Consider the following 21,818-nt stretch of genomic DNA (forward strand, 5'->3'; position numbering starts at 1 on the left):
GTCCCCATGTGTCGACTTTGCTCGGCTGACGCGAAAGCTGACGCTTGCAAATGGGCGTATATGTAGAGGACATGCGCTAGAAACGACTGGGAGAGGCCACATCGACAAACACACAACGGACCCGTTCATTTGACTGTGGCCGCATGTTCGCGCCTTTGCGTACCGAGAGCAAGAGGGGGTCAGCGTGCTGGACCGTACCATTACCGCACAGCAGCACCAAAAACTAAGGAAAAAGGCAAAACTGAAGAAACCAAGACACGCGGACTTCCTAGTTCGTCATCCAGCCGAGCACTAGCCACGGCCAACGCTGCCTAATTTCGGTAATCGGACATGAACCCGTGTCGTTGGCACGGCATACAAGTTGGCGAGAATGTTGCCAGACGTGCGGACGTCTTAGTCCGTGTACAGATCACTTGCGATTTGCCTGACAGTCTCTCGCGTTGCCTTTTAGGGAAGGAAAATGGAATAGCCCTGAGCCACAACACAACGACCACAGAAACGTCCGTGAGAAGAGCTGAAACTCGGCACGAGAAAAATATGTTCCGCTATTTGTTTTCGGCCGCTCGGGCTATCGGACGTGCGACGCCTGCACTGCTGTCACTGTCGTCTCTAGTAAAATCTCCGCGGCGTGTTTCTGCGTAATTTACTTGTTCTATAAGATGAAGGGAGTATGTTAGTTTCAGAATGTTTAAAATGCATTGTCAGATGTGGGGTTCGAACCCACGCTCCCTTACGGGAACCAGAGCTTAAATCTGGCGCCTTAGACCGCTCGGCCAATCTGACGAGCGAGACAAGCGCTCCAGTGACTTCCATCTCTAGCAAGATCTCAGGAACCTCACTCCGAAATCTCTTTCCTTTTTCGGTAGAATGGAATTATGTCAGTTTAATAATATGTAAGACGCAATGTCAGATGTGGCGTACTAAACGCACCCTCGCTTTCGGGAACCAATGTGGCGAGTTGGACCGCTTTCTTCCGTCGCTTCCAGTTTGAACTGTAACTAGCAAAACTGTATTTAGTAATAGGAACATTGTCACATTGATGCAAAGAAAACTAGATATTAACGAACGGCGAATAAGACCGTTTCCTAGCAACAGCCACGCTTTGGTTTACGCACTCGTGGGAAGCCAATGAAATACTTCATGTGAGGCTCTAACTGTGGGCCTTCACTTTACAATACTTAGGCTCTGCCCCGGTGGTACCGACGCATACATACTGAAACGTCTTTGGATCGTCAGTGAGTACTTCATATTAGAAATTTCGTGTTCGCCCTGATGTGCATTAAAGGGCCAATTTATCAGAGAAAGTCAGTTCTGCGCCTAGTTACAGTATGTCGCCCTAGCAGCACCAGGAAATCGGGTTCAGTGGTGCTCGCGTCGCACTCGGCGTTGAGCGCCTGCAGCGCTATCGCCTTCGGCCTCTGGCGCCAGGAGGGAAGGCGACACATCACGGCGCAAGCAGCGCGTAGCAGAAGGCGGTGGTGGTGTGTCGGTCAGCATGGTTGCTTCCCAAGTAGCTGCTCCGGGTTCGAAGCGCGGACATCGCACGGAAGTTGTCTCCTTTACTCAGGAGAGTGTTTTCAACGGTACGAATGGTTTCCCTTCTCCCCTCGTAGGCTAGTGCGGATTACGATTCACAGCATCGTGTGTCCCCATGTGTCGACTTTGCTCGGCTGACGCGAAAGCTGACGCTTGCAAATGGGCGTATATGTAGAGGACATGCGCTAGAAACGACTGGGAGAGGCCACATCGACAAACACACAACGGACCCGTTCATTTGACTGTGGCCGCATGTTCGCGCCTTTGCGTACCGAGAGCAAGAGGGGGTCAGCGTGCTGGACCGTACCATTACCGCACAGCAGCACCAAAAACTAAGGAAAAAGGCAAAACTGAAGAAACCAAGACACGCGGACTTCCTAGTTCGTCATCCAGCCGAGCACTAGCCACGGCCAACGCTGCCTAATTTCGGTAATCGGACATGAACCCGTGTCGTTGGCACGGCATACAAGTTGGCGAGAATGTTGCCAGACGTGCGGACGTCTTAGTCCGTGTACAGATCACTTGCGATTTGCCTGACAGTCTCTCGCGTTGCCTTTTAGGGAAGGAAAATGGAATAGCCCGGAGCCACAACACAACGACCACAGAAACGTCCGTGAGAAGAGCTGAAACTCGGCACGAGAAAAATATGTTCCGCTATTTGTTTTCGGCCGCTCGGGCTATCGGACGTGCGACGCCTGCACTGCTGTCACTGTCGTCTCTAGTAAAATCTCCGCGGCGTGTTTCTGCGTAATTTACTTGTTCTATAAGATGAAGGGAGTATGTTAGTTTCAGAATGTTTAAAATGCATTGTCAGATGTGGGGTTCGAACCCACGCTCCCTTAGGGGAACCAGAGCTTAAATCTGGCGCCTTAGACCGCTCGGCCAATCTGACGAGCGAGACAAGCGCTCCAGTGACTTCCATCTCTAGCAAGATCTCAGGAACCTCACTCCGAAATCTCTTTCCTTTTTCGGTAGAATGGAATTATGTCAGTTTAATAATATGTAAGACGCAATGTCAGATGTGGCGTACTAAACGCACCCTCGCTTTCGGGAACCAATGTGGCGAGTTGGACCGCTTTCTTCCGTCGCTTCCAGTTTGAACTGTAACTAGCAAAACTGTATTTAGTAATAGGAACATTGTCACATTGATGCAAAGAAAACTAGATATTAACGAACGGCGAATAAGACCGTTTCCTAGCAACAGCCACGCTTTGGTTTACGCACTCGTGGGAAGCCAATGAAATACTTCATGTGAGGCTCTAACTGTGGGCCTTCACTTTACAATACTTAGGCTCTGCCCCGGTGGTACCGACGCATACATACTGAAACGTCTTTGGATCGTCAGTGAGTACTTCATATTAGAAATTTCGTGTTCGCCCTGATGTGCATTAAAGGGCCAATTTATCAGAGAAAGTCAGTTCTGCGCCTAGTTACAGTATGTCGCCCTAGCAGCACCAGGAAATCGGGTTCAGTGGTGCTCGCGTCGCACTCGGCGTTGAGCGCCTGCAGCGCTATCGCCTTCGGCCTCTGGCGCCAGGAGGGAAGGCGACACATCACGGCGCAAGCAGCGCGTAGCAGAAGGCGGTGGTGGTGTGTCGGTCAGCATGGTTGCTTCCCAAGTAGCTGCTCCGGGTTCGAAGCGCGGACATCGCACGGAAGTTGTCTCCTTTACTCAGGAGAGTGTTTTCAACGGTACGAATGGTTTCCCTTCTCCCCTCGTAGGCTAGTGCGGATTACGATTCACAGCATCGTGTGTCCCCATGTGTCGACTTGTCTCGACTTTGCTCGGCTGACGCGAAAGCTGACGCTTGCAAATGGGCGTATATGTAGAGGACATGCGCTAGAAACGACTGGGAGAGGCCACATCGACAAACACACAACGGACCCGTTCATTTGACTGTGGCCGCATGTTCGCGCCTTTGCGTACCGAGAGCAAGAGGGGGTCAGCGTGCTGGACCGTACCATTACCGCACAGCAGCACCAAAAACTAAGGAAAAAGGCAAAACTGAAGAAACCAAGACACGCGGACTTCCTAGTTCGTCATCCAGCCGAGCACTAGCCACGGCCAACGCTGCCTAATTTCGGTAATCGGACATGAACCCGTGTCGTTGGCACGGCATACAAGTTGGCGAGAATGTTGCCAGACGTGCGGACGTCTTAGTCCGTGTACAGATCACTTGCGATTTGCCTGACAGTCTCTCGCGTTGCCTTTTAGGGAAGGAAAATGGAATAGCCCTGAGCCACAACACAACGACCACAGAAACGTCCGTGAGAAGAGCTGAAACTCGGCACGAGAAAAATATGTTCCGCTATTTGTTTTCGGCCGCTCGGGCTATCGGACGTGCGACGCCTGCACTGCTGTCACTGTCGTCTCTAGTAAAATCTCCGCGGCGTGTTTCTGCGTAATTTACTTGTTCTATAAGATGAAGGGAGTATGTTAGTTTCAGAATGTTTAAAATGCATTGTCAGATGTGGGGTTCGAACCCACGCTCCCTTAGGGGAACCAGAGCTTAAATCTGGCGCCTTAGACCGCTCGGCCAATCTGACGAGCGAGACAAGCGCTCCAGTGACTTCCATCTCTAGCAAGATCTCAGGAACCTCACTCCGAAATCTCTTTCCTTTTTCGGTAGAATGGAATTATGTCAGTTTAATAATATGTAAGACGCAATGTCAGATGTGGCGTACTAAACGCACCCTCGCTTTCGGGAACCAATGTGGCGAGTTGGACCGCTTTCTTCCGTCGCTTCCAGTTTGAACTGTAACTAGCAAAACTGTATTTAGTAATAGGAACATTGTCACATTGATGCAAAGAAAACTAGATATTAACGAACGGCGAATAAGACCGTTTCCTAGCAACAGCCACGCTTTGGTTTACGCACTCGTGGGAAGCCAATGAAATACTTCATGTGAGGCTCTAACTGTGGGCCTTCACTTTACAATACTTAGGCTCTGCCCCGGTGGTACCGACGCATACATACTGAAACGTCTTTGGATCGTCAGTGAGTACTTCATATTAGAAATTTCGTGTTCGCCCTGATGTGCATTAAAGGGCCAATTTATCAGAGAAAGTCAGTTCTGCGCCTAGTTACAGTATGTCGCCCTAGCAGCACCAGGAAATCGGGTTCAGTGGTGCTCGCGTCGCACTCGGCGTTGAGCGCCTGCAGCGCTATCGCCTTCGGCCTCTGGCGCCAGGAGGGAAGGCGACACATCACGGCGCAAGCAGCGCGTAGCAGAAGGCGGTGGTGGTGTGTCGGTCAGCATGGTTGCTTCCCAAGTAGCTGCTCCGGGTTCGAAGCGCGGACATCGCACGGAAGTTGTCTCCTTTACTCAGGAGAGTGTTTTCAACGGTACGAATGGTTTCCCTTCTCCCCTCGTAGGCTAGTGCGGATTACGATTCACAGCATCGTGTGTCCCCATGTGTCGACTTTGCTGGGCTGACGCGAAAGCTGACGCTTGCAAATGGGCGTATATGTAGAGGACATGCGCTAGAAACGACTGGGAGAGGCCACATCGACAAACACACAACGGACCCGTTCATTTGACTGTGGCCGCATGTTCGCGCCTTTGCGTACCGAGAGCAAGAGGGGGTCAGCGTGCTGGACCGTACCATTACCGCACAGCAGCACCAAAAACTAAGGAAAAAGGCAAAACTGAAGAAACCAAGACACGCGGACTTCCTAGTTCGTCATCCAGCCGAGCACTAGCCACGGCCAACGCTGCCTAATTTCGGTAATCGGACATGAACCCGTGTCGTTGGCACGGCATACAAGTTGGCGAGAATGTTGCCAGACGTGCGGACGTCTTAGTCCGTGTACAGATCACTTGCGATTTGCCTGACAGTCTCTCGCGTTGCCTTTTAGGGAAGGAAAATGGAATAGCCCTGAGCCACAACACAACGACCACAGAAACGTCCGTGAGAAGAGCTGAAACTCGGCACGAGAAAAATATGTTCCGCTATTTGTTTTCGGCCGCTCGGGCTATCGGACGTGCGACGCCTGCACTGCTGTCACTGTCGTCTCTAGTAAAATCTCCGCGGCGTGTTTCTGCGTAATTTACTTGTTCTATAAGATGAAGGGAGTATGTTAGTTTCAGAATGTTTAAAATGCATTGTCAGATGTGGGGTTCGAACCCACGCTCCCTTACGGAAACCAGAGCTTAAATCTGGCGCCTTAGACCGCTCGGCCAATCTGACGAGCGAGACAAGCGCTCCAGTGACTTCCATCTCTAGCAAGATCTCAGGAACCTCACTCCGAAATCTCTTTCCTTTTTCGGTAGAATGGAATTATGTCAGTTTAATAATATGTAAGACGCAATGTCAGATGTGGCGTACTAAACGCACCCTCGCTTTCGGGAACCAATGTGGCGAGTTGGACCGCTTTCTTCCGTCGCTTCCAGTTTGAACTGTAACTAGCAAAACTGTATTTAGTAATAGGAACATTGTCACATTGATGCAAAGAAAACTAGATATTAACGAACGGCGAATAAGACCGTTTCCTAGCAACAGCCACGCTTTGGTTTACGCACTCGTGGGAAGCCAATGAAATACTTCATGTGAGGCTCTAACTGTGGGCCTTCACTTTACAATACTTAGGCTCTGCCCCGGTGGTACCGACGCATACATACTGAAACGTCTTTGGATCGTCAGTGAGTACTTCATATTAGAAATTTCGTGTTCGCCCTGATGTGCATTAAAGGGCCAATTTATCAGAGAAAGTCAGTTCTGCGCCTAGTTACAGTATGTCGCCCTAGCAGCACCAGGAAATCGGGTTCAGTGGTGCTCGCGTCGCACTCGGCGTTGAGCGCCTGCAGCGCTATCGCCTTCGGCCTCTGGCGCCAGGAGGGAAGGCGACACATCACGGCGCAAGCAGCGCGTAGCAGAAGGCGGTGGTGGTGTGTCGGTCAGCATGGTTGCTTCCCAAGTAGCTGCTCCGGGTTCGAAGCGCGGACATCGCACGGAAGTTGTCTCCTTTACTCAGGAGAGTGTTTTCAACGGTACGAATGGTTTCCCTTCTCCCCTCGCAGGCTAGTGCGGATTACGATTCACAGCATCGTGTGTCCCCATGTGTCGACTTTGCTCGGCTGACGCGAAAGCTGACGCTTGCAAATGGGCGTATATGTAGAGGACATGCGCTAGAAACGACTGGGAGAGGCCACATCGACAAACACACAACGGACCCGTTCATTTGACTGTGGCCGCATGTTCGCGCCTTTGCGTACCGAGAGCAAGAGGGGGTCAGCGTGCTGGACCGTACCATTACCGCACAGCAGCACCAAAAACTAAGGAAAAAGGCAAAACTGAAGAAACCAAGACACGCGGACTTCCTAGTTCGTCATCCAGCCGAGCACTAGCCACGGCCAACGCTGCCTAATTTCGGTAATCGGACATGAACCCGTGTCGTTGGCACGGCATACAAGTTGGCGAGAATGTTGCCAGACGTGCGGACGTCTTAGTCCGTGTACAGATCACTTGCGATTTGCCTGACAGTCTCTCGCGTTGCCTTTTAGGGAAGGAAAATGGAATAGCCCTGAGCCACAACACAACGACCACAGAAACGTCCGTGAGAAGAGCTGAAACTCGGCACGAGAAAAATATGTTCCGCTATTTGTTTTCGGCCGCTCGGGCTATCGGACGTGCGACGCCTGCACTGCTGTCACTGTCGTCTCTAGTAAAATCTCCGCGGCGTGTTTCTGCGTAATTTACTTGTTCTATAAGATGAAGGGAGTATGTTAGTTTCAGAATGTTTAAAATGCATTGTCAGATGTGGGGTTCGAACCCACGCTCCCTTAGGGGAACCAGAGCTTAAATCTGGCGCCTTAGACCGCTCGGCCAATCTGACGAGCGAGACAAGCGCTCCAGTGACTTCCATCTCTAGCAAGATCTCAGGAACCTCACTCCGAAATCTCTTTCCTTTTTCGGTAGAATGGAATTATGTCAGTTTAATAACATGTAAGACGCAATGTCAGATGTGGCGTACTAAACGCACCCTCGCTTTCGGGAACCAATGTGGCGAGTTGGACCGCTTTCTTCCGTCGCTTCCAGTTTGAACTGTAACTAGCAAAACTGTATTTAGTAATAGGAACATTGTCACATTGATGCAAAGAAAACTAGATATTAACGAACGGCGAATAAGACCGTTTCCTAGCAACAGCCACGCTTTGGTTTACGCACTCGTGGGAAGCCAATGAAATACTTCATGTGAGGCTCTAACTGTGGGCCTTCACTTTACAATACTTAGGCTCTGCCCCGGTGGTACCGACGCATACATACTGAAACGTCTTTGGATCGTCAGTGAGTACTTCATATTAGAAATTTCGTGTTCGCCCTGATGTGCATTAAAGGGCCAATTTATCAGAGAAAGTCAGTTCTGCGCCTAGTTACAGTATGTCGCCCTAGCAGCACCAGGAAATCGGGTTCAGTGGTGCTCGCGTCGCACTCGGCGTTGAGCGCCTGCAGCGCTATCGCCTTCGGCCTCTGGCGCCAGGAGGGAAGGCGACACATCACGGCGCAAGCAGCGCGTAGCAGAAGGCGGTGGTGGTGTGTCGGTCAGCATGGTTGCTTCCCAAGTAGCTGCTCCGGGTTCGAAGCGCGGACATCGCACGGAAGTTGTCTCCTTTACTCAGGAGAGTGTTTTCAACGGTACGAATGGTTTCCCTTCTCCCCTCGTAGGCTAGTGCGGATTACGATTCACAGCATCGTGTGTCCCCATGTGTCGACTTTGCTGGGCTGACGCGAAAGCTGACGCTTGCAAATGGGCGTATATGTAGAGGACATGCGCTAGAAACGACTGGGAGAGGCCACATCGACAAACACACAACGGACCCGTTCATTTGACTGTGGCCGCATGTTCGCGCCTTTGCGTACCGAGAGCAAGAGGGGGTCAGCGTGCTGGACCGTACCATTACCGCACAGCAGCACCAAAAACTAAGGAAAAAGGCAAAACTGAAGAAACCAAGACACGCGGACTTCCTAGTTCGTCATCCAGCCGAGCACTAGCCACGGCCAACGCTGCCTAATTTCGGTAATCGGACATGAACCCGTGTCGTTGGCACGGCATACAAGTTGGCGAGAATGTTGCCAGACGTGCGGACGTCTTAGTCCGTGTACAGATCACTTGCGATTTGCCTGACAGTCTCTCGCGTTGCCTTTTAGGGAAGGAAAATGGAATAGCCCTGAGCCACAACACAACGACCACAGAAACGTCCGTGAGAAGAGCTGAAACTCGGCACGAGAAAAATATGTTCCGCTATTTGTTTTCGGCCGCTCGGGCTATCGGACGTGCGACGCCTGCACTGCTGTCACTGTCGTCTCTAGTAAAATCTCCGCGGCGTGTTTCTGCGTAATTTACTTGTTCTATAAGATGAAGGGAGTATGTTAGTTTCAGAATGTTTAAAATGCATTGTCAGATGTGGGGTTCGAACCCACGCTCCCTTACGGAAACCAGAGCTTAAATCTGGCGCCTTAGACCGCTCGGCCAATCTGACGAGCGAGACAAGCGCTCCAGTGACTTCCATCTCTAGCAAGATCTCAGGAACCTCACTCCGAAATCTCTTTCCTTTTTCGGTAGAATGGAATTATGTCAGTTTAATAATATGTAAGACGCAATGTCAGATGTGGCGTACTAAACGCACCCTCGCTTTCGGGAACCAATGTGGCGAGTTGGACCGCTTTCTTCCGTCGCTTCCAGTTTGAACTGTAACTAGCAAAACTGTATTTAGTAATAGGAACATTGTCACATTGATGCAAAGAAAACTAGATATTAACGAACGGCGAATAAGACCGTTTCCTAGCAACAGCCACGCTTTGGTTTACGCACTCGTGGGAAGCCAATGAAATACTTCATGTGAGGCTCTAACTGTGGGCCTTCACTTTACAATACTTAGGCTCTGCCCCGGTGGTACCGACGCATACATACTGAAACGTCTTTGGATCGTCAGTGAGTACTTCATATTAGAAATTTCGTGTTCGCCCTGATGTGCATTAAAGGGCCAATTTATCAGAGAAAGTCAGTTCTGCGCCTAGTTACAGTATGTCGCCCTAGCAGCACCAGGAAATCGGGTTCAGTGGTGCTCGCGTCGCACTCGGCGTTGAGCGCCTGCAGCGCTATCGCCTTCGGCCTCTGGCGCCAGGAGGGAAGGCGACACATCACGGCGCAAGCAGCGCGTAGCAGAAGGCGGTGGTGGTGTGTCGGTCAGCATGGTTGCTTCCCAAGTAGCTGCTCCGGGTTCGAAGCGCGGACATCGCACGGAAGTTGTCTCCTTTACTCAGGAGAGTGTTTTCAACGGTACGAATGGTTTCCCTTCTCCCCTCGTAGGCTAGTGCGGATTACGATTCACAGCATCGTGTGTCCCCATGTGTCGACTTTGCTCGGCTGACGCGAAAGCTGACGCTTGCAAATGGGCGTATATGTAGAGGACATGCGCTAGAAACGACTGGGAGAGGCCACATCGACAAACACACAACGGACCCGTTCATTTGACTGTGGCCGCATGTTCGCGCCTTTGCGTACCGAGAGCAAGAGGGGGTCAGCGTGCTGGACCGTACCATTACCGCACAGCAGCACCAAAAACTAAGGAAAAAGGCAAAACTGAAGAAACCAAGACACGCGGACTTCCTAGTTCGTCATCCAGCCGAGCACTAGCCACGGCCAACGCTGCCTAATTTCGGTAATCGGACATGAACCCGTGTCGTTGGCACGGCATACAAGTTGGCGAGAATGTTGCCAGACGTGCGGACGTCTTAGTCCGTGTACAGATCACTTGCGATTTGCCTGACAGTCTCTCGCGTTGCCTTTTAGGGAAGGAAAATGGAATAGCCCTGAGCCACAACACAACGACCACAGAAACGTCCGTGAGAAGAGCTGAAACTCGGCACGAGAAAAATATGTTCCGCTATTTGTTTTCGGCCGCTCGGGCTATCGGACGTGCGACGCCTGCACTGCTGTCACTGTCGTCTCTAGTAAAATCTCCGCGGCGTGTTTCTGCGTAATTTACTTGTTCTATAAGATGAAGGGAGTATGTTAGTTTCAGAATGTTTAAAATGCATTGTCAGATGTGGGGTTCGAACCCACGCTCCCTTAGGGGAACCAGAGCTTAAATCTGGCGCCTTAGACCGCTCGGCCAATCTGACGAGCGAGACAAGCGCTCCAGTGACTTCCATCTCTAGCAAGATCTCAGGAACCTCACTCCGAAATCTCTTTCCTTTTTCGGTAGAATGGAATTATGTCAGTTTAATAACATGTAAGACGCAATGTCAGATGTGGCGTACTAAACGCACCCTCGCTTTCGGGAACCAATGTGGCGAGTTGGACCGCTTTCTTCCGTCGCTTCCAGTTTGAACTGTAACTAGCAAAACTGTATTTAGTAATAGGAACATTGTCACATTGATGCAAAGAAAACTAGATATTAACGAACGGCGAATAAGACCGTTTCCTAGCAACAGCCACGCTTTGGTTTACGCACTCGTGGGAAGCCAATGAAATACTTCATGTGAGGCTCTAACTGTGGGCCTTCACTTTACAATACTTAGGCTCTGCCCCGGTGGTACCGACGCATACATACTGAAACGTCTTTGGATCGTCAGTGAGTACTTCATATTAGAAATTTCGTGTTCGCCCTGATGTGCATTAAAGGGCCAATTTATCAGAGAAAGTCAGTTCTGCGCCTAGTTACAGTATGTCGCCCTAGCAGCACCAGGAAATCGGGTTCAGTGGTGCTCGCGTCGCACTCGGCGTTGAGCGCCTGCAGCGCTATCGCCTTCGGCCTCTGGCGCCAGGAGGGAAGGCGACACATCACGGCGCAAGCAGCGCGTAGCAGAAGGCGGTGGTGGTGTGTCGGTCAGCATGGTTGCTTCCCAAGTAGCTGCTCCGGGTTCGAAGCGCGGACATCGCACGGAAGTTGTCTCCTTTACTCAGGAGAGTGTTTTCAACGGTACGAATGGTTTCCCTTCTCCCCTCGTAGGCTAGTGCGGATTACGATTCACAGCATCGTGTGTCCCCATGTGTCGACTTTGCTGGGCTGACGCGAAAGCTGACGCTTGCAAATGGGCGTATATGTAGAGGACATGCGCTAGAAACGACTGGGAGAGGCCACATCGACAAACACACAACGGACCCGTTCATTTGACTGTGGCCGCATGTTCGCGCCTTTGCGTACCGAGAGCAAGAGGGGGTCAGCGTGCTGGACCGTACCATTACCGCACAGCAGCACCAAAAACTAAGGAAAAAGGCAAAACTGAAGAAACCAAGACACGCGGACTTCCTAGTTCGTCATCCAGCCGAGCACTAGCCACGGCCAACGCTGCCTAATTTCGGTAATCGGACATGAACCCGTGTCGTTGGCACGGCATACAAGTTGGCGAGAATGTTGCCAGACGTGCGGACGTCTTAGTCCGTGTACAGATCACTTGCGATTTGCCTGACAGTCTCTCGCGTTGCCTTTTAGGGAAGGAAAATGGAATAGCCCTGAGCCACAACACAACGACCACAGAAACGTCCGTGAGAAGAGCTGAAACTCGGCACGAGAAAAATATGTTCCGCTATTTGTTTTCGGCCGCTCGGGCTATCGGACGTGCGACGCCTGCACTGCTGTCACTGTCGTCTCTAGTAAAATCTCCGCGGCGTGTTTCTGCGTAATTTACTTGTTCTATAAGATGAAGGGAGTATGTTAGTTTCAGAATGTTTAAAATGCATTGTCAGATGTGGGGTTCGAACCCACGCTCCCTTACGGAAACCAGAGCTTAAATCTGGCGCCTTAGACCGCTCGGCCAATCTGACGAGCGAGACAAGCGCTCCAGTGACTTCCATCTCTAGCAAGATCTCAGGAACCTCACTCCGAAATCTCTTTCCTTTTTCGGTAGAATGGAATTATGTCAGTTTAATAATATGTAAGACGCAATGTCAGATGTGGCGTACTAAACGCACCCTCGCTTTCGGGAACCAATGTGGCGAGTTGGACCGCTTTCTTCCGTCGCTTCCAGTTTGAACTGTAACTAGCAAAACTGTATTTAGTAATAGGAACATTGTCACATTGATGCAAAGAAAACTAGATATTAACGAACGGCGAATAAGACCGTTTCCTAGCAACAGCCACGCTTTGGTTTACGCACTCGTGGGAAGCCAATGAAATACTTCATGTGAGGCTCTAACTGTGGGCCTTCACTTTACAATACTTAGGCTCTGCCCCGGTGGTACCGACGCATACATACTGAAACGTCTTTGGATCGTCAGTGAGTACTTCATATTAGAAATTTCGTGTTCGCCCTGATGTGCATTAAAGGGCCAATTTATCAGAGAAAGTCAGTTCTGCGCCTAGTTACAGTATGTCGCCCTAGCAGCACCAGGAAATCGGGTTCAGTGGTGCTCGCGTCGCACTCGGCGTTGAGCGCCTGCAGCGCTATCGCCTTCGGCCTCTGGCGCCAGGAGGGAAGGCGACACATCACGGCGCAAGCAGCGCGTAGCAGAAGGCGGTGGTGGTGTGTCGGTCAGCATGGTTGCTTCCCAAGTAGCTGCTCCGGGTTCGAAGCGCGGACATCGCACGGAAGTTGTCTCCTTTACTCAGGAGAGTGTTTTCAACGGTACGAATGGTTTCCCTTCTCCCCTCGTAGGCTAGTGCGGATTACGATTCACAGCATCGTGTGTCCCCATGTGTCGACTTTGCTCGGCTGACGCGAAAGCTGACGCTTGCAAATGGGCGTATATGTAGAGGACATGCGCTAGAAACGACTGGGAGAGGCCACATCGACAAACACACAACGGACCCGTTCATTTGACTGTGGCCGCATGTTCGCGCCTTTGCGTACCGAGAGCAAGAGGGGGTCAGCGTGCTGGACCGTACCATTACCGCACAGCAGCACCAAAAACTAAGGAAAAAGGCAAAACTGAAGAAACCAAGACACGCGGACTTCCTAGTTCGTCATCCAGCCGAGCACTAGCCACGGCCAACGCTGCCTAATTTCGGTAATCGGACATGAACCCGTGTCGTTGGCACGGCATACAAGTTGGCGAGAATGTTGCCAGACGTGCGGACGTCTTAGTCCGTGTACAGATCACTTGCGATTTGCCTGACAGTCTCTCGCGTTGCCTTTTAGGGAAGGAAAATGGAATAGCCCTGAGCCACAACACAACGACCACAGAAACGTCCGTGAGAAGAGCTGAAACTCGGCACGAGAAAAATATGTTCCGCTATTTGTTTTCGGCCGCTCGGGCTATCGGACGTGCGACGCCTGCACTGCTGTCACTGTCGTCTCTAGTAAAATCTCCGCGGCGTGTTTCTGCGTAATTTACTTGTTCTATAAGATGAAGGGAGTATGTTAGTTTCAGAATGTTTAAAATGCATTGTCAGATGTGGGGTTCGAACCCACGCTCCCTTAGGGGAACCAGAGCTTAAATCTGGCGCCTTAGACCGCTCGGCCAATCTGACGAGCGAGACAAGCGCTCCAGTGACTTCCATCTCTAGCAAGATCTCAGGAACCTCACTCCGAAATCTCTTTCCTTTTTCGGTAGAATGGAATTATGTCAGTTTAATAACATGTAAGACGCAATGTCAGATGTGGCGTACTAAACGCACCCTCGCTTTCGGGAACCAATGTGGCGAGTTGGACCGCTTTCTTCCGTCGCTTCCAGTTTGAACTGTAACTAGCAAAACTGTATTTAGTAATAGGAACATTGTCACATTGATGCAAAGAAAACTAGATATTAACGAACGGCGAATAAGACCGTTTCCTAGCAACAGCCACGCTTTGGTTTACGCACTCGTGGGAAGCCAATGAAATACTTCATGTGAGGCTCTAACTGTGGGCCTTCACTTTACAATACTTAGGCTCTGCCCCGGTGGTACCGACGCATACATACTGAAACGTCTTTGGATCGTCAGTGAGTACTTCATATTAGAAATTTCGTGTTCGCCCTGATGTGCATTAAAGGGCCAATTTATCAGAGAAAGTCAGTTCTGCGCCTAGTTACAGTATGTCGCCCTAGCAGCACCAGGAAATCGGGTTCAGTGGTGCTCGCGTCGCACTCGGCGTTGAGCGCCTGCAGCGCTATCGCCTTCGGCCTCTGGCGCCAGGAGGGAAGGCGACACATCACGGCGCAAGCAGCGCGTAGCAGAAGGCGGTGGTGGTGTGTCGGTCAGCATGGTTGCTTCCCAAGTAGCTGCTCCGGGTTCGAAGCGCGGACATCGCACGGAAGTTGTCTCCTTTACTCAGGAGAGTGTTTTCAACGGTACGAATGGTTTCCCTTCTCCCCTCGTAGGCTAGTGCGGATTACGATTCACAGCATCGTGTGTCCCCATGTGTCGACTTGTCTCGACTTTGCTCGGCTGACGCGAAAGCTGACGCTTGCAAATGGGCGTATATGTAGAGGACATTCGCTAGAAACGACTGGGAGAGGCCACATCGACAAACACACAACGGACCCGTTCATTTGACTGTGGCCGCATGTTCGCGCCTTTGCGTACCGAGAGCAAGAGGGGGTCAGCGTGCTGGACCGTACCATTACCGCACAGCAGCACCAAAAACTAAGGAAAAAGGCAAAACTGAAGAAACCAAGACACGCGGACTTCCTAGTTCGTCATCCAGCCGAGCACTAGCCACGGCCAACGCTGCCTAATTTCGGTAATCGGACATGAACCCGTGTCGTTGGCACGGCATACAAGTTGGCGAGAATGTTGCCAGACGTGCGGACGTCTTAGTCCGTGTACAGATCACTTGCGATTTGCCTGACAGTCTCTCGCGTTGCCTTTTAGGGAAGGAAAATGGAATAGCCCTGAGCCACAACACAACGACCACAGAAACGTCCGTGAGAAGAGCTGAAACTCGGCACGAGAAAAATATGTTCCGCTATTTGTTTTCGGCCGCTCGGGCTATCGGACGTGCGACGCCTGCACTGCTGTCACTGTCGTCTCTAGTAAAATCTCCGCGGCGTGTTTCTGCGTAATTTACTTGTTCTATAAGATGAAGGGAGTATGTTAGTTTCAGAATGTTTAAAATGCATTGTCAGATGTGGGGTTCGAACCCACGCTCCCTTAGGGGAACCAGAGCTTAAATCTGGCGCCTTAGACCGCTCGGCCAATCTGACGAGCGAGACAAGCGCTCCAGTGACTTCCATCTCTAGCAAGATCTCAGGAACCTCACTCCGAAATCTCTTTCCTTTTTCGGTAGAATGGAATTATGTCAGTTTAATAATATGTAAGACGCAATGTCAGATGTGGCGTACTAAACGCACCCTCGCTTTCGGGAACCAATGTGGCGAGTTGGACCGCTTTCTTCCGTCGCTTCCAGTTTGAACTGTAACTAGCAAAACTGTATTTAGTAATAGGAACATTGTCACATTGATGCAAAGAAAACTAGATATTAACGAACGGCGAATAAGACCGTTTCCTAGCAACAGCCACGCTTTGGTTTACGCACTCGTGGGAAGCCAATGAAATACTTCATGTGAGGCTCTAACTGTGGGCCTTCACTTTACAATACTTAGGCTCTGCCCCGGTGGTACCGACGCATACATACTGAAACGTCTTTGGATCGTCAGTGAGTACTTCATATTAGAAATTTCGTGTTCGCCCTGATGTGCATTAAAGGGCCAATTTATCAGAGAAAGTCAGTTCTGCGCCTAGTTACAGTATGTCGCCCTAGCAGCACCAGGAAATCGGGTTCAGTGGTGCTCGCGTCGCACTCGGCGTTGAGCGCCTGCAGCGCTATCGCCTTCGGCCTCTGGCGCCAGGAGGGAAGGCGACACATCACGGCGCAAGCAGCGCGTAGCAGAAGGCGGTGGTGGTGTGTCGGTCAGCATGGTTGCTTCCCAAGTAGCTGCTCCGGGTTCGAAGCGCGGACATCGCACGGAAGTTGTCTCCTTTACTCAGGAGAGTGTTTTCAACGGTACGAATGGTTTCCCTTCTCCCCTCGTAGGCTAGTGCGGATTACGATTCACAGCATCGTGTGTCCCCATGTGTCGACTTGTCTCGACTTTGCTCGGCTGACGCGAAAGCTGACGCTTGCAAATGGGCGTATATGTAGAGGACATGCGCTAGAAACGACTGGGAGAGGCCACATCGACAAACACACAACGGACCCGTTCATTTGACTGTGGCCGCATGTTCGCGCCTTTGCGTACCGAGAGCAAGAGGGGGTCAGCGTGCTGGACCGTACCATTACCGCACAGCAGCACCAAAAACTAAGGAAAAAGGCAAAACTGAAGAAACCAAGACACGCGGACTTCCTAGTTCGTCATCCAGCCGAGCACTAGCCACGGCCAACGCTGCCTAATTTCGGTAATCGGACATGAACCCGTGTCGTTGGCACGGCATACAAGTTGGCGAGAATGTTGCCAGACGTGCGGACGTCTTAGTCCGTGTACAGATCACTTGCGATTTGCCTGACAGTCTCTCGCGTTGCCTTTTAGGGAAGGAAAATGGAATAGCCCTGAGCCACAACACAACGACCACAGAAACGTCCGTGAGAAGAGCTGAAACTCGGCACGAGAAAAATATGTTCCGCTATTTGTTTTCGGCCGCTCGGGCTATCGGACGTGCGACGCCTGCACTGCTGTCACTGTCGTCTCTAGTAAAATCTCCGCGGCGTGTTTCTGCGTAATTTACTTGTTCTATAAGATGAAGGGAGTATGTTAGTTTCAGAATGTTTAAAATGCATTGTCAGATGTGGGGTTCGAACCCACGCTCCCTTAGGGGAACCAGAGCTTAAATCTGGCGCCTTAGACCGCTCGGCCAATCTGACGAGCGAGACAAGCGCTCCAGTGACTTCCATCTCTAGCAAGATCTCAGGAACCTCACTCCGAAATCTCTTTCCTTTTTCGGTAGAATGGAATTATGTCAGTTTAATAATATGTAAGACGCAATGTCAGATGTGGCGTACTAAACGCACCCTCGCTTTCGGGAACCAATGTGGCGAGTTGGACCGCTTTCTTCCGTCGCTTCCAGTTTGAACTGTAACTAGCAAAACTGTATTTAGTAATAGGAACATTGTCACATTGATGCAAAGAAAACTAGATATTAACGAACGGCGAATAAGACCGTTTCCTAGCAACAGCCACGCTTTGGTTTACGCACTCGTGGGAAGCCAATGAAATACTTCATGTGAGGCTCTAACTGTGGGCCTTCACTTTACAATACTTAGGCTCTGCCCCGGTGGTACCGACGCATACATACTGAAACGTCTTTGGATCGTCAGTGAGTACTTCATATTAGAAATTTCGTGTTCGCCCTGATGTGCATTAAAGGGCCAATTTATCAGAGAAAGTCAGTTCTGCGCCTAGTTACAGTATGTCGCCCTAGCAGCACCAGGAAATCGGGTTCAGTGGTGCTCGCGTCGCACTCGGCGTTGAGCGCCTGCAGCGCTATCGCCTTCGGCCTCTGGCGCCAGGAGGGAAGGCGACACATCACGGCGCAAGCAGCGCGTAGCAGAAGGCGGTGGTGGTGTGTCGGTCAGCATGGTTGCTTCCCAAGTAGCTGCTCCGGGTTCGAAGCGCGGACATCGCACGGAAGTTGTCTCCTTTACTCAGGAGAGTGTTTTCAACGGTACGAATGGTTTCCCTTCTCCCCTCGTAGGCTAGTGCGGATTACGATTCACAGCATCGTGTGTCCCCATGTGTCGACTTTGCTCGGCTGACGCGAAAGCTGACGCTTGCAAATGGGCGTATATGTAGAGGACATGCGCTAGAAACGACTGGGAGAGGCCACATCGACAAACACACAACGGACCCGTTCATTTGACTGTGGCCGCATGTTCGCGCCTTTGCGTACCGAGAGCAAGAGGGGGTCAGCGTGCTGGACCGTACCATTACCGCACAGCAGCACCAAAAACTAAGGAAAAAGGCAAAACTGAAGAAACCAAGACACGCGGACTTCCTAGTTCGTCATCCAGCCGAGCACTAGCCACGGCCAACGCTGCCTAATTTCGGTAATCGGACATGAACCCGTGTCGTTGGCACGGCATACAAGTTGGCGAGAATGTTGCCAGACGTGCGGACGTCTTAGTCCGTGTACAGATCACTTGCGATTTGCCTGACAGTCTCTCGCGTTGCCTTTTAGGGAAGGAAAATGGAATAGCCCTGAGCCACAACACAACGACCACAGAAACGTCCGTGAGAAGAGCTGAAACTCGGCACGAGAAAAATATGTTCCGCTATTTGTTTTCGGCCGCTCGGGCTATCGGACGTGCGACGCCTGCACTGCTGTCACTGTCGTCTCTAGTAAAATCTCCGCGGCGTGTTTCTGCGTAATTTACTTGTTCTATAAGATGAAGGGAGTATGTTAGTTTCAGAATGTTTAAAATGCATTGTCAGATGTGGGGTTCGAACCCACGCTCCCTTAGGGGAACCAGAGCTTAAATCTGGCGCCTTAGACCGCTCGGCCAATCTGACGAGCGAGACAAGCGCTCCAGTGACTTCCATCTCTAGCAAGATCTCAGGAACCTCACTCCGAAATCTCTTTCCTTTTTCGGTAGAATGGAATTATGTCAGTTTAATAACATGTAAGACGCAATGTCAGATGTGGCGTACTAAACGCACCCTCGCTTTCGGGAACCAATGTGGCGAGTTGGACCGCTTTCTTCCGTCGCTTCCAGTTTGAACTGTAACTAGCAAAACTGTATTTAGTAATAGGAACATTGTCACATTGATGCAAAGAAAACTAGATATTAACGAACGGCGAATAAGACCGTTTCCTAGCAACAGCCACGCTTTGGTTTACGCACTCGTGGGAAGCCAATGAAATACTTCATGTGAGGCTCTAACTGTGGGCCTTCACTTTACAATACTTAGGCTCTGCCCCGGTGGTACCGACGCATACATACTGAAACGTCTTTGGATCGTCAGTGAGTACTTCATATTAGAAATTTCGTGTTCGCCCTGATGTGCATTAAAGGGCCAATTTATCAGAGAAAGTCAGTTCTGCGCCTAGTTACAGTATGTCGCCCTAGCAGCACCAGGAAATCGGGTTCAGTGGTGCTCGCGTCGCACTCGGCGTTGAGCGCCTGCAGCGCTATCGCCTTCGGCCTCTGGCGCCAGGAGGGAAGGCGACACATCACGGCGCAAGCAGCGCGTAGCAGAAGGCGGTGGTGGTGTGTCGGTCAGCATGGTTGCTTCCCAAGTAGCTGCTCCGGGTTCGAAGCGCGGACATCGCACGGAAGTTGTCTCCTTTACTCAGGAGAGTGTTTTCAACGGTACGAATGGTTTCCCTTCTCCCCTCGTAGGCTAGTGCGGATTACGATTCACAGCATCGTGTGTCCCCATGTGTCGACTTGTCTCGACTTTGCTCGGCTGACGCGAAAGCTGACGCTTGCAAATGGGCGTATATGTAGAGGACATTCGCTAGAAACGACTGGGAGAGGCCACATCGACAAACACACAACGGACCCGTTCATTTGACTGTGGCCGCATGTTCGCGCCTTTGCGTACCGAGAGCAAGAGGGGGTCAGCGTGCTGGACCGTACCATTACCGCACAGCAGCACCAAAAACTAAGGAAAAAGGCAAAACTGAAGAAACCAAGACACGCGGACTTCCTAGTTCGTCATCCAGCCGAGCACTAGCCACGGCCAACGCTGCCTAATTTCGGTAATCGGACATGAACCCGTGTCGTTGGCACGGCATACAAGTTGGCGAGAATGTTGCCAGACGTGCGGACGTCTTAGTCCGTGTACAGATCACTTGCGATTTGCCTGACAGTCTCTCGCGTTGCCTTTTAGGGAAGGAAAATGGAATAGCCCTGAGCCACAACACAACGACCACAGAAACGTCCGTGAGAAGAGCTGAAACTCGGCACGAGAAAAATATGTTCCGCTATTTGTTTTCGGCCGCTCGGGCTATCGGACGTGCGACGCCTGCACTGCTGTCACTGTCGTCTCTAGTAAAATCTCCGCGGCGTGTTTCTGCGTAATTTACTTGTTCTATAAGATGAAGGGAGTATGTTAGTTTCAGAATGTTTAAAATGCATTGTCAGATGTGGGGTTCGAACCCACGCTCCCTTAGGGGAACCAGAGCTTAAATCTGGCGCCTTAGACCGCTCGGCCAATCTGACGAGCGAGACAAGCGCTCCAGTGACTTCCATCTCTAGCAAGATCTCAGGAACCTCACTCCGAAATCTCTTTCCTTTTTCGGTAGAATGGAATTATGTCAGTTTAATAATATGTAAGACGCAATGTCAGATGTGGCGTACTAAACGCACCCTCGCTTTCGGGAACCAATGTGGCGAGTTGGACCGCTTTCTTCCGTCGCTTCCAGTTTGAACTGTAACTAGCAAAACTGTATTTAGTAATAGGAACATTGTCACATTGATGCAAAGAAAACTAGATATTAACGAACGGCGAATAAGACCGTTTCCTAGCAACAGCCACGCTTTGGTTTACGCACTCGTGGGAAGCCAATGAAATACTTCATGTGAGGCTCTAACTGTGGGCCTTCACTTTACAATACTTAGGCTCTGCCCCGGTGGTACCGACGCATACATACTGAAACGTCTTTGGATCGTCAGTGAGTACTTCATATTAGAAATTTCGTGTTCGCCCTGATGTGCATTAAAGGGCCAATTTATCAGAGAAAGTCAGTTCTGCGCCTAGTTACAGTATGTCGCCCTAGCAGCACCAGGAAATCGGGTTCAGTGGTGCTCGCGTCGCACTCGGCGTTGAGCGCCTGCAGCGCTATCGCCTTCGGCCTCTGGCGCCAGGAGGGAAGGCGACACATCACGGCGCAAGCAGCGCGTAGCAGAAGGCGGTGGTGGTGTGTCGGTCAGCATGGTTGCTTCCCAAGTAGCTGCTCCGGGTTCGAAGCGCGGACATCGCACGGAAGTTGTCTCCTTTACTCAGGAGAGTGTTTTCAACGGTACGAATGGTTTCCCTTCTCCCCTCGTAGGCTAGTGCGGATTACGATTCACAGCATCGTGTGTCCCCATGTGTCGACTTGTCTCGACTTTGCTCGGCTGACGCGAAAGCTGACGCTTGCAAATGGGCGTATATGTAGAGGACATGCGCTAGAAACGACTGGGAGAGGCCACATCGACAAACACACAACGGACCCGTTCATTTGACTGTGGCCGCATGTTCGCGCCTTTGCGTACCGAGAGCAAGAGGGGGTCAGCGTGCTGGACCGTACCATTACCGCACAGCAGCACCAAAAACTAAGGAAAAAGGCAAAACTGAAGAAACCAAGACACGCGGACTTCCTAGTTCGTCATCCAGCCGAGCACTAGCCACGGCCAACGCTGCCTAATTTCGGTAATCGGACATGAACCCGTGTCGTTGGCACGGCATACAAGTTGGCGAGAATGTTGCCAGACG

At 51.1% G+C, this 21,818-nt stretch overlaps 13 non-coding genes across 13 annotated transcripts; all 13 read right to left on the minus strand.

Moving 5' to 3' along the window:
* Window positions 1–699: 699 nt before the first annotated feature.
* On the minus strand, window positions 700–783 carry Trnal-uaa. Its single transcript has one exon. It is a non-coding gene; the product is annotated as a tRNA-Leu (tRNA).
* Window positions 784–2,344: 1,561 nt separating this feature from the next.
* Window positions 2,345–2,428, minus strand: Trnal-uaa. The gene has a single exon. It is a non-coding gene; the product is annotated as a tRNA-Leu (tRNA).
* A 1,571-nt stretch (window positions 2,429–3,999) lies between these two features.
* On the minus strand, window positions 4,000–4,083 carry Trnal-uaa. Its single transcript has one exon. It is a non-coding gene; the product is annotated as a tRNA-Leu (tRNA).
* A 1,561-nt stretch (window positions 4,084–5,644) lies between these two features.
* Window positions 5,645–5,728, minus strand: Trnal-uaa. Its single transcript has one exon. It is a non-coding gene; the product is annotated as a tRNA-Leu (tRNA).
* Window positions 5,729–7,289: 1,561 nt separating this feature from the next.
* Window positions 7,290–7,373, minus strand: Trnal-uaa. Its single transcript has one exon. It is a non-coding gene; the product is annotated as a tRNA-Leu (tRNA).
* A 1,561-nt stretch (window positions 7,374–8,934) lies between these two features.
* Trnal-uaa lies at window positions 8,935–9,018 on the minus strand. The gene has a single exon. It is a non-coding gene; the product is annotated as a tRNA-Leu (tRNA).
* Window positions 9,019–10,579: 1,561 nt separating this feature from the next.
* On the minus strand, window positions 10,580–10,663 carry Trnal-uaa. The gene has a single exon. It is a non-coding gene; the product is annotated as a tRNA-Leu (tRNA).
* Window positions 10,664–12,224: 1,561 nt separating this feature from the next.
* On the minus strand, window positions 12,225–12,308 carry Trnal-uaa. The gene has a single exon. It is a non-coding gene; the product is annotated as a tRNA-Leu (tRNA).
* Window positions 12,309–13,869: 1,561 nt separating this feature from the next.
* Window positions 13,870–13,953, minus strand: Trnal-uaa. The gene has a single exon. It is a non-coding gene; the product is annotated as a tRNA-Leu (tRNA).
* A 1,571-nt stretch (window positions 13,954–15,524) lies between these two features.
* On the minus strand, window positions 15,525–15,608 carry Trnal-uaa. Its single transcript has one exon. It is a non-coding gene; the product is annotated as a tRNA-Leu (tRNA).
* A 1,571-nt stretch (window positions 15,609–17,179) lies between these two features.
* On the minus strand, window positions 17,180–17,263 carry Trnal-uaa. The gene has a single exon. It is a non-coding gene; the product is annotated as a tRNA-Leu (tRNA).
* A 1,561-nt stretch (window positions 17,264–18,824) lies between these two features.
* Window positions 18,825–18,908, minus strand: Trnal-uaa. The gene has a single exon. It is a non-coding gene; the product is annotated as a tRNA-Leu (tRNA).
* A 1,571-nt stretch (window positions 18,909–20,479) lies between these two features.
* Window positions 20,480–20,563, minus strand: Trnal-uaa. The gene has a single exon. It is a non-coding gene; the product is annotated as a tRNA-Leu (tRNA).
* Window positions 20,564–21,818: the final 1,255 nt, after the last annotated feature.

This window comes from Schistocerca americana, chromosome 7, assembly GCF_021461395.2.
Source record: "Schistocerca americana isolate TAMUIC-IGC-003095 chromosome 7, iqSchAmer2.1, whole genome shotgun sequence".
Classification (NCBI taxonomy): domain Eukaryota; kingdom Metazoa; phylum Arthropoda; class Insecta; order Orthoptera; family Acrididae; genus Schistocerca; species Schistocerca americana.